Source organism: Lactuca serriola, chromosome 4 (genome assembly GCF_051521515.1).
Source record: "Lactuca serriola cultivar US96UC23 chromosome 4, Lser_US96UC23_V15, whole genome shotgun sequence".
NCBI classification, from domain to species: Eukaryota; Viridiplantae; Streptophyta; class Magnoliopsida; order Asterales; family Asteraceae; genus Lactuca; species Lactuca serriola.
Window position 1 is genome coordinate 205,989,438 of NC_136411.1, and position 14,954 is coordinate 206,004,391.

The 14,954-nt window shown below is 37.9% G+C and overlaps 1 pseudogene; it reads left to right on the plus strand.

Moving 5' to 3' along the window:
* Positions 1-1,499: 1,499 nt before the first annotated feature.
* Positions 1,500-2,651, plus strand: LOC145099133 (cytosolic sulfotransferase 5 pseudogene; annotated as a pseudogene).
* Positions 2,652-14,954: the final 12,303 nt, after the last annotated feature.

Genomic DNA, 14,954 nt, shown 5'->3' on the forward strand with positions numbered 1-14,954 from the left:
GATGAGAACACTTAATAAATTCTAACATAACTTCAACTAAAACTACTAACACAAACCTTTACGTTAAATGCCTCGACTAAGGTTACTACCATACATAAGCCATACCAGAAATAAACATGGAACACATGCTTATGTCATTTATCGTCGGGCCGATGCACAACCAACCTTAAGCAATGAGTTTGACAAACTATAATTGTTGAGAGTCTTAGAGATTGAAGAATGTTCTCAACATTCGATGTAGATACCTAGTACCTTAGAATCCTTATATCAACTGCAAAATAATGCATACATTTTAAAAATTTTAAAAATGCCTAAAAATATGGGATAACATTTAGATTTTCCTGATTTACCTAAATCCGAAAAAGAACAAAGAACCAATAGCTCCGCTACGGTTGTATTCAACAAGAGAATTTCTCATATGTGGAGGATCTACTCAATTTTGCAGCGAATTAGGGTAGTTGCCTCATGAAAAAGAAGAGATTCATCACCTTTTGTCATGGGTTAATCTGGAACTTGTGGAAATATCGAAATGATTGGGTGTTCAACGGGGTATTTCTTAATCCAACAAATAGTTTAAGGGCAATCAAGTCATTGGTTTTATTTTGGACGAAATGCAGGGGCAAAAGTGGATTATGTGAATGGAAAGATTGAATTTCTTCTCCATTTCACTCTTAATGTCATTGTATCTCATTTCCTGTAGTTGTTTTTTCCTTTTGTTTGTTCCTTATGTTTGTTTTCTTGTTCTGATCTCCTTCCCTCGCTAGTTTCTTGCTTAGTCGGAGCTATTTTTAATACAATTTGCCGTTTACACAGAGACTAGGTATCCACCTATCAAGACATCAATTGTCAACGTTTTACAAATTACATACCATAAATATTTGTTACTTTAAAGAGAAAACGTAACATGAATAATGACTGCATACATGTATCTTATTATTATGTTTATATTTAGACAAATGAATGGTAGCACTAATAACCTTTTAATACATTGTCTCGAAGGTTTTCTTAATGTCATATATACATTAATAAAAAAAAGTTAGAAAGTGATAGTATCTTATTTTAATAGGTTTTATTTTGAATTTTTTTTTTAAAAAGAAAACAAAATAATAATATCCAATCACAGCCCAAAATTCAAGATTCTCTCTTGTCTCTCCTCTGGCTACCCGGTGGCACATGGAAGCTGGGGAGAAACCTTGGCGCAAGCCAAGGGAGGTTTTTGGTGAGAGTGGCACGCCCTAGCCACGGGTTTGACGACCCCACTGAGGCCTAATTAGGCAGTGTTTCATATACAATAATATTATCTTCAATTGCTAACATTAACAATGTATCTTACTATTATATTTATGTCCTATTGAGACGCCAATATATTAATAATCTCGTTTTTGTATTTGGAAACGTAACATAAATAAACAATTAATTGACAGTTGTTACATCGATTTGTATTTAAAATAATTTAAACCTGCATCTATCGAAAGCAATTACCATATATACAAGAAGCTTTTTGTTTCAAGTTTCTCCTACGTATATAAAATTAATTGAGAACTACCTCCACTCCCTGAAAATCCAGTCCGACAGTATGTCAACATACCTTCTTCCCGATCGAAATACATGCTACCAACCCACCTCTATTACTTGCGAAAACCAAATCCCTACAGAAGAAGAACAAGCCTACAAGAAGCTCGATGAAAAGCTCAAAGGCCTTCTTGCAACTCTCCCCAAAGACAAAGGCTGGAGAAGTGCAAACATCTATCTACACGAAGGTTTCTGGTTGAGTCCCCAAGTTATCAAAGGCTTATTAATGATCCACAACTACTTCCATGCCCAATCCACCGACATGTTCCTTGCAGCTTTCATGAAGTGTGGAACCACCTGGCTAAAAGCTCTTATGTTCGCCACCGCCAACCGTCACCGTTACAGTTTTTCTGATCATCTTCGTTGCAACGGGCCCCAGAGTGCTTTCCCGTTCCTTGACACACATTTTTCTTGATTATCCGATAACTAAGTTTGAGCATCTCCCTTCTCCTCGAATGTTTGCCACACACTTTGCTCATAGCTTGTTACCGATCTCATTGTCATCACCCTCCTCGACATGCAAGTTTGTTTACGTGTGTAGGGATCCAAAAGACGCACTGATTTCGAAGTGGCACTTCATGAGCAAACTTAGGTCTAAAGAACTACCACCACTTTCGTTCAATGAAACTTACGAGCTTTTCTGCAATGGGGTCTCTGAGTACGGACCATTTTGGGACCATGTGTTGGGATACTGGAAAGCTAGCCAGGAAGCACCTGAGAAGATCTTGTTCTTGAAGTATGAGGACATGAAGATAGAGCCGTCGGTGGAGCTGAAGAAGTTGGCGGCGTTCATGGGAATGCCTTTTTCGGCGGAGGAGGAGAAGAGAGGGGTGGTGGGAGAGATTGTGAAGCTTTGTAGCTTTGAGAATTTGAGTAATCTTGAGGTGAATAATGATGGTGGCGGTGCTCAGAAGTTTACGGCGCAGGTGGTGGTGGAGAATCGGGATTTTTTCAGAAAAGGAAAGGTGGGAGATTGGGAAAATTATTTGACAGAGGAGATGAGAGAGCGGATTGATTCGATCACCGAAACAAAGTTTAAGAATTCGGGGTTAACACTGGGTCTTACAAAAGAAGCTTGATCATAATGTAAAAGTTTGTCTTTATTTATGGATAAACTATCAATTTAATCTTAATGTAAAAGTTTGTCTTTATTGATGGATAAACTATCAATTTAATCAAATAACCTATTGCATAAGTTTATAATTATTTAAGTTTTAAGATATTCTTATTTATAACAAAAAAATGAGATAATAGCAAACAAATATCTTATTATTTTGATTATAAACGTGCGATTAGATATTTGTTTTACCATTGATTACTATCAAAAACTAAAATGTACAATGAAAATTCAAATTCACTAATACAAACGACAATATAAATCAATGAGGAGGGCATTATCTTTGTGCAATTCCAATTTAGCGAAACAAAATTGACTTTTTAGAATATTTTTTTCAACTTCGAGCATAGCCAGCTACAACGTATAAGTACTAACTTTTTTCAACATAAGCCCACTCACCTCCATTCCTTTCTAAGCTAAACCCACCACTATTATAACTTATAAAAGTGTTAAGTATAGCTTACGAAAGAGCTTAGGATGGACGGCGAGTGAGGTGTTGTGATGCATTGATACAACCAATAGCACAACCCCACCAATTTAGTACCACACAAACTGACGCCCCAACGACATGGTTTTCCTGATTCAGAGTGAACACTAAAAAGGAAAAAGAGGGAAGCAGAACGACAAGAGATGATAATATGTTGATGCATTTACAATCGAAGGAAAGGAAAAGTATTTTAATGCGGTTGTGTTTCGATTTTACATGATGTGTTTTCTTCAACAATAGTAATGTTATAATCTTTATTTTATTTTTATTATTTTGTAAAATAAGATTTTCAAACTTAGTGATCGTGCATGGTTAATGAAAAACAAAAAGAGAGTATAAAATAGGGATGAACATTTGGACTGGGGAACCGGCCGACACCGGAATCGGAACCGGATATAACTATTGGGCTGAGACCGTGACGATATTCTTGTGGATGTTTGGAATTGGAAAAAACTGAAACCGTTACCGAAATATTTCTCAAAATATGTTGCTATTTCTCGAGGATCGATTCCAACATTGAAGGCCCGGTAAGAACCGGTAGAACCGAAACCAGTAAAACTGGCGGTCCGGTTCGGTTCCTATTTTAAACCAAGTTCGCTTCTCGGGCCGGTACCGATGCTCATCAGTATAAAATCTCTAAATGAACAGAAAAATAACAAGACTAAACATATAAACTGAACACCAAAATCAAAAGAACAGTAAACTATCGACTTTTTTAAAACCGAAAATAAAAAAATAGGTTTGGTTTTGGTTCTAAAATTAGATTAACCCGAGATAATCATCCATAACCTTAATTAAAAGAAATAGATACTTAGAGTGTATCTGTTATTTATCATCTATATAATTTAAGATGAATTTGTTGATTTTACACAAGGAGCATATTTTGAGGCCACAAGTCCGCCTAATGAAGCTTTAATTGACAATAATTATGTCTGGGAAGCCTTTGTTTTCTGACGTGTCATTCGATTGGGGAAGTATTTTTGGTTGGTTGTGGTTATGTGTTGTATTTTATTTGTGTAATGACATGTTTGTGATCCTCTATTGATCGTTTCTTACTGATCACATGTCGTCTAATTTATTGTTGCTCTAAACTATTGGAGAATGGTGTTTATAGACACAACAAGTGAGTAATATTAATATGAATAGCAGCCTCTTTTTTGGGTTACACTCAAGAACAAATATGAGCAAAACTGAAAAAGTGAAAAAAAAATTATAGGGACTCATTTGTTAATTAATTAAATTTTGATTAATTAAACTAAACTAGGAGATTCTGGAACGTTCGAAATAAATGAGTTACATATTAGGATAATTACTAATGTTAGGTTTAATTATCAAGACCTTTATGTTTATATTTTAGAGTTTGAATCATTCCACTATAAATTGATACGCCTAAAACCAAAATTAAAGTTTAGAAAATCAGTCAAGTTCCTAAAAAACCCGGAGGTGTTCTCAAAGTCTTGAAAAACCCTAAAAGTTGATTACCGCACCACGAAGAAGGAGTCAACAAACTGTGAAAAGTTAATTCCAGAGTCGGATTGTTCTAATTCATGGTGTGCTTCTAGTTAGGTGATTTCAGTTTGTTGTTTGTCTCCTGGGAGCAATCATAAAAAGGGATTCTACATTGGATCATCCAAGTCCGGTCAACTTGTGAAATGAAAGAATTCGAAGCACACAAGTGTATCTATTCTACGCCTCTTGATTTTGTTCATTTACTAGTTGCCTAGGTCTATTGAGGTCCTTTATAGTTCTGTTTAATATTGCTTCCGCTATATCTTTCATTGTCTAAGGACTCTCATAGCCCAATAATGGTATCAAAGCCAACATGTTTATATTTATAGCACTTAGGGTGTCTAGCTTTTATGTTTGAGTTTGCATGATCTAAATCTGATCTGGTTTTCTAAATGTTAAATAGTCTTAATTATTTTAAATATTTCCTATAAATTCATAAGGGTTCTTAACTATCACATCACCTTCACGACACGTAGGTCACTCTACGTAGTGTGAAGGGTCGACATGGTGACTCCTAAATCTGCTTTCATAAATCACATATTTATCTCAATTTGCGGTGCGATAGGTCCTCCTCCGTGACGCGAAGGATCTGCTCCCGAATAACTGTTTCCTCTCTCTTATATGTATGACTCGATTATAAGCACATGCAAAATGATCAATTTACTTAAACTGGAAATCAGAAATCTATTGGTTTAATTAATCGATTAAAGATTAGTTGATTATTTAAGAGTCAAAGACTAAATACACATGTTTAAATTAATAATTGACTTGTGTTGTAACATCCCAAAAATCATAGTAAATTTTTTTTAAAGACCATTTTTATAAGCCATAAGTCATACAAAACCACATTCTCCAAACAATGTCATAAAAATTAGAGTATATAAAACATCTCTCAATACAAATCCCAAGATGATGTGTACAATCACACCTTCGCCTCGCCCTAATCATCTGATGTACCTGAAACCATGAAATGAAACTGCAAGCCAAAGCTTAGTGAATTCCCCTAAAATACCCAACACAACAAAACATATACAAACATCCATGATGGGTATAGAGTCTCCCAACTAGATTACCCCTGACCCATAGTCTCTCGAATCAATTGCCCCTAACCCACAGTCTCCTGAATGGATTGCTCCTGACCCACAGTTTCGCGACTGGATTGCCTTCGGTTTGTCGGCATACCGTAAAAAGCAATACTGATTTAACCCACCGACACTATGTCGAAATATGCAATAGATAAACATATAAACAACAATACGGATAATCATACAGATCTACCAATTTAACAGATCGCGACAACATAACATCATCCTATAAATCAGGTTACACAACACAACTTAGTGGGTCTGAATTGGTGCCTTTGACCCACGAGTATAGTGAGGAAAACTCACCTCAAAGTCAAGAAGATAGTTGAAATGAAAATAACTCCAAATACCGGCTCTACAGGTCACCTATACAAACATAAGGACCAAACCTCAATCTACAACTTAAAATAAACCAAATTACCTAAAGTTAAACTCGGTCCAAGTCAACAGTCAATAAGCTACACCCCATGCAAGGGAAATTACGCCCTGTGTAATCCCTATAACCTCAACTCATTCATTAAGACATTAATTTAAACCAGTATCTTTTCCAACTTCCTGATCTCTAATCTTAAAAACGTCTTAATGGATAAAGTCTCTGACTTTATCCATTTGAATGCATACCAAGTGCACAAACTCATAACCTAACTCCAAAATTTTACTTAAAGCTCAAAAACACATGCATAGAAGGATGAGAGTGAACAAGCTCTGATATTTATGGCTTAGCAACCCTAAATCCATCTAAAAATGACACGTCAATGGTCTGCAGTAGCACTTGCTGATATACACCATGGCTATGGGGACAAAAAGTATGAAAACCTAAGGCAAAGCTAGATCTATCATAAAAACTCATCAAGGAGTAAACTTTATACCTTATGGAGATGGATAAAGGAAAGGAACTTTTGGAGCCAAAGCTGATTCAAGCTTCCAAACAACTTTAAGACCTCCTTCTTTCTTCAAAATGCACACAAAAACACTCTCGAGCTCAAAAATGCACCAGAAAAGAAATAGGGTTTCAAAGGGGACATTTGGTAAGATAAAGGCTTATGATGGAATGATCTTAAGGGTATTACAACCTTTAAATAGAGCTCAACACCCTAAAATTAGGGTTTTGGTTCTAGGCTGTTACGCTCTACGTAGCTTGATATACATAGGGTGTAGATCATTAAGTCCCCGCAATTTGATTCCCTCATACACATTGCGTAGGAGATAACCCAACACCCCACGTAGGACCAAACTCCACATTTAACAGTATCTTTAAACAAATAAATTTTACCTACAAGGATAGGCTGTTACAACTATCACCCTACTTGACTAGATTTTATCCCCGAAATCCACAGCAACAAATAGATCTAGATAATGCTCACACGTCTCCGACTCTAGCTCCCAGGTCAACTCCGAACCATTCCTATGTTGTCACCGAACCTTGACTAGAGGTACCACCATGTTGCACAAGGCATTTTTCTTCTTATCCAGAATAGAAGTCGTCTCACCACATAATTTAGGCGCTTATCAACCTAAATCTCATCCAAAGCAACCACCATTGACTTGTCAACCACACATTTCCGAAGCTGATATAAATGGAAGGTGCAGCGAATCTGACTAAGCTTCTCAGGCAGATCCAGTCGGTAGGCTACCTTGCCTACCCTGGTGACTACTTTAAATGGTCTAATAAATCGGGGAACCAGCTGACCCTCATCCTGAAGCGTATAAGAACCTTCAAGGTGATACCTTTAGTAAAAACATATCTCCGAATTTAAACTCTAACTCGTATCATCGTCGGCCACCATAAGTCTTCTGTCGGCTCTGAGTTGTCTGCAACCTCTGCCTGATTTGTTGAATAAGCTTCCTCGTTTGGAGGACCACCTCATTCCACCCCATGACGATGTGGCCAACCTCGCCCTGGTAAACTAGTGTACGACATATCCTCCAATAGTGAAGATTATACGGTGGTGCACTAATGCTAGAGTAACGGTTGTTATTGTAAGAAAAATCAGCTAGAGCAAGGTAGAAATCTCAACTACCATCAAAATTGATGAAACAATCCTTCAACGTATCCTTGAGCATTTGAATGGTCCGCTCACTATGACCATCAGTCTAATGATGATAAGTCGTACTAAAATGTAGTCTTGAACCCAAATCCTCGTGAAATCTCTACAAAATCGGTAGATAAACTGAACATCACGATCAGATATAATAGAAACTGGTACCCCATGGCGAGATACATTCTCGCAAACATACACATCGGCCAATTTCTAGACCAAAGAACTCTCTCGGGTGGCGAGAAAATGGGCACTCTTGGTAATACGATTGACAATCACCCAAATAACATCGAATCCCTTGGCCTTCCTCGGCATGAAATCCATGGTAATTTGTTCCTATTTCCACATGGGAACCGCTAATGGCCGCAACTTTCCATGCGGTCTCTGTTGCTCAACATTGACCATCCGACATGTCAAGTATCTCTCCACATACCATGCTATATCTCTCTTCATGCAAGGACACCAATTTCTAAGTCTCAAGTCTCGATACATCTTTGTATTGGGTTTTTATTCAAAAATAATTTCATAAACACAAGATTTGGGCAACAGAAGACTTGATAATTTCAACTAACATAAAACCATTTTATATCCACCAAGGATCTTCTTGCAAAGTTTGGAAAGAAAAATAATCACCAAAGAAGAAGATGAACAAATAACAACCTTTATATTTATTTTATTCCTGTTGGCAGGCTTGGAAGGTGATGGAGAATGTGAAACTTTTGAGACACTAATAGTGACCCAACTTGAAGTAGATTCTAGTCCATAAACTCTTAACTCTTAAGCTTGAAGTTAATGACTAGTATGAACTTCAAGTGAGGATAAGATGCAAGTGTTATTTATATGTTCTTAACAAAACTTGAGAAAGTAAAAAAGGAAGAGACAAATTCGGATTTCATCAAGTGTATCAGAAGCTAGTTTTCCAAGCATTTAACACCTTTTAACTCGTCATTATTGCATGGGTCTTAACACTTTAAGACCCATGTTTTTTAAAATAAACTAGCCATGCTTCTAAATTAAGGAATGTGTATTAAACTAAATAAAAAGACACCTTTTATTGTCCCCTTCATATAGCTACAAGTTTAAGAGAAGAGAGGAAAATATGTTTATAAAAAATCTTTCATTTTTTATGTATTATAAACCTTAATTTTTGGTAAAAGAAAAAAAGTCCTTATGGTCCAAAATGTTGTACATGACTTAATAAATCATATCATCTGACATATATATATATATATATATATATATATATATATATATATATATATATATATATATATATATATAGATTTATTATGATACATGCCAAGGAAAATCATTGTTTTATAGAAATAAATAATTTCCAATTAATTATAAGAGTTTATTGAATATTTATTAAAATCAATTTATAATAAATAATCACTCTAATATGATTCTTGAATATACTAGATCTTTCACTTTGTGGCTTCCGGGTGAATCAAGAACCTGGACTTATACACCTCCTCCATCACCATCTACCGGACCCCGCTAGAAAAGGGAACCCACACCTAACCGCATTGGGTCAAAAAACCACGACTAGAAATATGAACTTTGGTAAGAAGGTCAATATAATATTGATTTCTAGAAGGCCAACAGTTTTCTGAGTACATGTCAAAGCTAGTGGGAGCATAAGTTTCATGCTAATAATCATCATGCAAGTGGGAGCATGTTTATTATAACAAGTGGTGCAAGTTAGCAACATTAATTATAGAAAACAAAAGATTTCAATTGGGAAAAGTTGTTTTGCTATAATTAAGGGAGAGTAAATTATACTTCAATTGAATTATATTAGCTTAGATTGAGGTTTTAATCATATTTAGTCCAGGATATATATATATATATATATATATATATATATATATATATGAATTTTATGTTGGAGTGGCTCAACATAAGGAAATTTTATATATGGGTCCATTATTTGCGTTCTAAAATTCGATTATGATTACAGCATCCTTTGTCATAATCTGAATTATGAGAACTTAGCAAATAGAAATAGAAATGTTCTAGCAAAATACTGGTCCAATATCATGTATTTATCAATCATGTCCCATATGCTTCGGATATCGGATCAATTGCATGCGCTATAAGATTCATCTGCTCTAAATTTTCCAAAAAGCCAGAGCATTAAGAGGGAAAAGTACTACAACTAGATATGACTAATTTGATTAAGCAATTGTCGAGGACAATCTAAGGTTTACCAAAGATTGGTTGCTCAAGGACAATTGGAAGTATAGTGTTAATTTTGGAAGGACCATAGTGACATATTCTGAAAAGAGGCAACTTTTGTTCAGGAGTAATAGTCGAAAGGGGAATATGGAAATGTTCCTATAAGTGGAAGGTATTCATTAAATCTGTGTAAGATTAGGAAACTTAATGCAAGAAGAATGTTCAAAGGCAATGAACTTTGAATATAAGACTTCGTTTCCATGGAGTTAATCTCCACTGGAATACTATGTAATGTCTGTTGACAAGTCTTTGTGACTTTGTGCATAATCATTACAAGTGGACCAATGCATATAAGTTTAGAAGCTAACAGATCTAGGTTAATGGCGGGAATTTGGAATTCTTGCATTTGCGGTAAGGATTTGGGATTGTGAAATGAGTATCACTGGAATTATGTTCAATCGATCTATTGCACAAAGTAAAGATCACAGGAAAAAAACATAGTGTGCATACTTGCTGTATGGCATGACTAGTGTTTAGAAAAACATAGTGTACATGCTTGGAGCATGGGACAACTATTGTTTTTTAATGCAAGTATAAAGTTGATAGTTTGAAACAGTATGCAATGAATGATGGGTAATCAATGTGGTTATAAATAAAAGATGTTTTATTTATATTAATAAGTTTTGAGACCATATTGGATTCGATTATTCTTGTGTTTCACTTTTCATGTTTTGACTTCTAGAATAACTAAGTCGCTTTTCCTGAATGACTAAGTTATTCAAACCATCCACAGTCGGTCATATGTTGGAAGTAGATATGAATCAAGACTGTCATGGGTTGGCTTATAGAGGTCTAATATGTTGGACAAAGTGGTGCTACAACACTCATGAGTGCTCATAAGTTCTGAGTATTGGATTCAACCTACGCTCACTGGTATCACTTCGTGGAATTTATCTCAAGTGATCGTGAGACGGTAATATCATATAAGTCTTCAAACCTAGAGATATGACTTGTTGCCTATGATTTGGTTATGCATTTAGTATGAAAACGCATTGGTAACTCGACTCTATAAAACGTTCCTTTGTGTATGATTCAACGAGTAGAAGAACAAGCATATGAGTCGAAGTTTATCTGTTCCTTCTTGGATTAGAAGAGATATTTGGGCCTATCGATGATTTTGTGTTGACCCATGTTGTAGCACCCAGTTCCTGGTATGTATTTCATTCAAGTATTTTTCACAATTTGGATTGAGACTTGACGAGTTGATGGCCCAACTCGTCGAGTAGTAGCGGTTTGGACCCGAGGTTTAGGTGTCGGACTCGTCGAGTCGGCGGTAAGACTCGACGAGTAGGCTCTGGCTGGACAAAACCCTAATATGAGGGTTTGCACCCTATTTAAACAACCTTATACAGCCTCCATCGCCTCCTATGCTCTCAGAACACCTCACATAAAACCCTAATCGTCTTTGGTGAAGATCTAAGGCCACTTTGGTGGATTTTGGTGGTTTATGATCACAAGAAGGGAGGAAAAGCTTGAAGAACCAAGGGGAAATCAGAGGATCTCGAGTTTGTGTTGCATCTACACTTCTTTGGAGGTAAAACGTTTATACCTTGCTCATTCATGTTCTAGATCCCTTTTTGGAGTAAATTAGGGCTTTAAGGAGCCATTTTTGGTAACCAAATATGAATGCAAGCGTGGTTGAGATTGAGACACCAGATCCAAGGTCCTTAGGGGACTACAAGACATAAAGTGGCTGACTTTGGGGCCTTAGCAAGCCCCATGCATTTTAAGAGTTTCTTTTAGAGCCTTTTAAGCTTATTCTCCCATGCATGCACATAAAGTTTGTAACTTTACGTGCTAGATCGATCTTAGGACCCTAGATCTAGCATTTGCACAAGTGTTGTACATTAGAATTTGAGAAATGAGACTTGAACAACATCGACTCGGCGAGTTGTTCTTGGAACACGGCGAGTCCGCGACTCGACTCCCTTTTCTGTTAGGGTTCAAAGGAACCTAGTGAGTGTTAGAATGCTCTTAGAAGGGTCCGGGGGAGTGACCCAACGCATTGGACTTAGCCATAGACCTAAAGTTCATAGGACTCAACGAGTGCATGAGCACACTTGGCGAGTCCAAGGCAATCTCCCAACTTTTAAAGATGAACTCGACGAGTTGTTATTGCAACTCGGCGAGTCAAGGGCAGGACTTAGTTGTAGGGTGAGGGTGAACTCGACGAGTTGTTCATACAACTCGGCAAGTAGGATGAAGGCTCATTTGAAGTTTTTTTAGAAGGGAAACGCGTCGAGTCATTGCGAAAATCAACGAGTAGAAGCGTGAGGAAGGTCAGATGAAGGGTAGGGACTCGACGCGTTGGAGACCCAACTCAGCGAGTCAGGTTAACTGGAGGATGACTTTGACTATGACTTTGACTTGGTCAAGGGTAAAGTATTGTAACAGCCCGGATTCCCAAATATTAATTATTCTTATAATTTTGGTGATTTGTGAGGATACTCGGCGAGTTGGAGCTCAAACTTGCCGAGTATGATCGCGGCTTGGGCACGGGTTCGCGTCTGGACTTGGCGAGTCCACGCTGTTTAATGAAACCCTAATTTACAGGGTATGAGACATATTTAAAGCAGCTTATGGCCGTCATTTGCGGCCAGCAACCCCAGAGAGAACCCTAAAGAGTCTTTGAGCGTGTTGTAAGAGAGAAGAGGAAGATCCTTTACTATTTGTGGGTGTTTTGCATATAGAAGAGGATCAAGGAAAGAGGAGACCAAAGAAGGTGCTAATCCAGCGATTCTTGAGCTCAGAGACTTCATTTGAGGTAATCATTCGTTCCTTTCTCAGTCCTAGGTGTAAATCTTAGAGTTAGGTTTCTTTGTGGAATGATCCATGGAGTAATTGGCCTCCTCACGTGTTGGTGCTTTAGATCTGGGCCCAAAGAGGTCTAGAGACCCTTTTCCCTTAAGCTTTATGAGTGTTAATGGAGGCCATGAGCTTAGACTAGCATTCTAAAGACCATATCATCAAATAAGGCCTTTGAACCTTTGCATGAGCACTAAGATAGAAACTTTATGTGATGTATATGCTTGGAAGGACTGGATCTATGAGTTATTGGAATGGATCTGACCTCAGGAGTGAGTTTGAGTTTATGCATGGCGGAGACTCGCCGAGACTGAAGAACAGACTCGGCGAGTAGCATGAAGATTGTCCATAACCACTCAGCGAGTGGTCTTGCCGAGTTAAGGGGTTGACTCAGTGAGTCAGGGAGAGTCAGAGAGGGTTGACAGGTGGATTGAGTCAAGTTGGAACTTGCCGAGTTGTTCTTGAGACTCGGCGAGTTGAGTCGTGGTGGCCCTGCAACTCATGTCAGGTGGAACTCGTCGAGTTAGGAAAATACTCGACGTGTCGAGAGAGGATCCCAGGGAATCGGTGGATGCGTATAGACTCGCCGAGTCGCTATAGTGCACTCGCCGAGTCCGGTCAAAGTTGACCGTTGACCATTGACCAGTGTTGACTTGATAGGGGTAGTCAACCTTAGTTGTGAAAGTGTTAATTAGAGATGTAGTGTGTTATAGGAGGATTATACCTCGGGGGATCGAGCGCGAGTGATTTCCGGGATTTGCGAGTTATCGAGATACGCGAGGTGAGTCTTCTCACTATACTTTACCTTGAGTAGGTAATCAGAGTTATGTGACAGAGTATTTGTATGCTATATGTATGTTATGTGTTGTACTGCATTATTTCTATGTGATTTATGTTGTGCATGTTTATAGAGTTGGAACCGGAAGGTTCACAGAGATTACAACCAGAGGGTTCACAGAGTCGGGTCTACGGACCTACAGAGTTATAGCCTCGAGTGGATAATATGTGTTATGTGTGGTATTTTGGGGAACTCACTAAGCTTTGTGCTTACAGTGTTCGTGTTATTTGTTTCAGGTACTAGTGATGACCGTGGGAAGGCGCCGACTTGATCAGTACACACACTGGATTTTTATGTTATCAGATCTTGGGATTTTTATGTAGTATGGATTGAGTTTCAAATATTAATGCTTTTATGAATGTTAAATGATTTGTGTTTTTATAAAATGCGAAAAATTGTTTTGAAATTTACGGTTTTACAAGTTGGTATCAGAGCCTTGGTTTGAGGGATTCGAGTACACCTTCGGGCGTATTTGAACTCAAACTGAGGATTTGAGAAGTATTTTCAAAAAGAGTAAAAGATTTTTGGAAAAACGCAAAGCAAAGTTGTGTGTACGATCAGTCCGCGCCCGAACGGTGATTTCCCAAAATACCCTCATGTTATGTAGTATTGATATTGATATGATGTATTCTCATGTTATAGTAGGCTAGGTACTCTTATTAGGACTAGAGTGGCCTAATTTGTGATGCCTTAGCCTAGGGAGAGGTGAGCTGCTATGAGGTGATTGAGAGTGAGTAGGTAGCAGCGAGGGGCTTATGAGAGATCGGTTAGAGAGTGGATTATGCATGATAGAGTACTTGGAATTTGGGATCCGAAGAGGAGGACTTGGGGTGTATTCTGCTACAATGCGGACAGTAGTATTGGGCCCGTACTACTGAAAGCACCGGGGCGGTGTACAGCCCAAGTAGGAATCTTTGGAATACCAAGGATCAATGAGGAATGAGTTATCGAGTGTGAGTATGCTCGAATGGATTCTAATTTATCGTATGTTGTATTTCAGAGGTAGATCATGGTGAGGACACGTCTTATGCCTGAGAGCAGTGGGGCCAGTGATGAGGAGATCCGCCGGATCATCCATGAGGAGGTGGCTGCGGCCATTAGGGCAGAGATAACAGAGATGTTCGGGTCTATTAAGACCACGTTGATTGAGACCTTCGACGAGCGTTATGCCGCTCTTTCTGAGGCTGCTGTTGCAGCCGCCACCACAGCTATTGCTGTCGCGAGGCCGTAGGGTGTGATGCATTGTTGTTCCGAGAGTTCA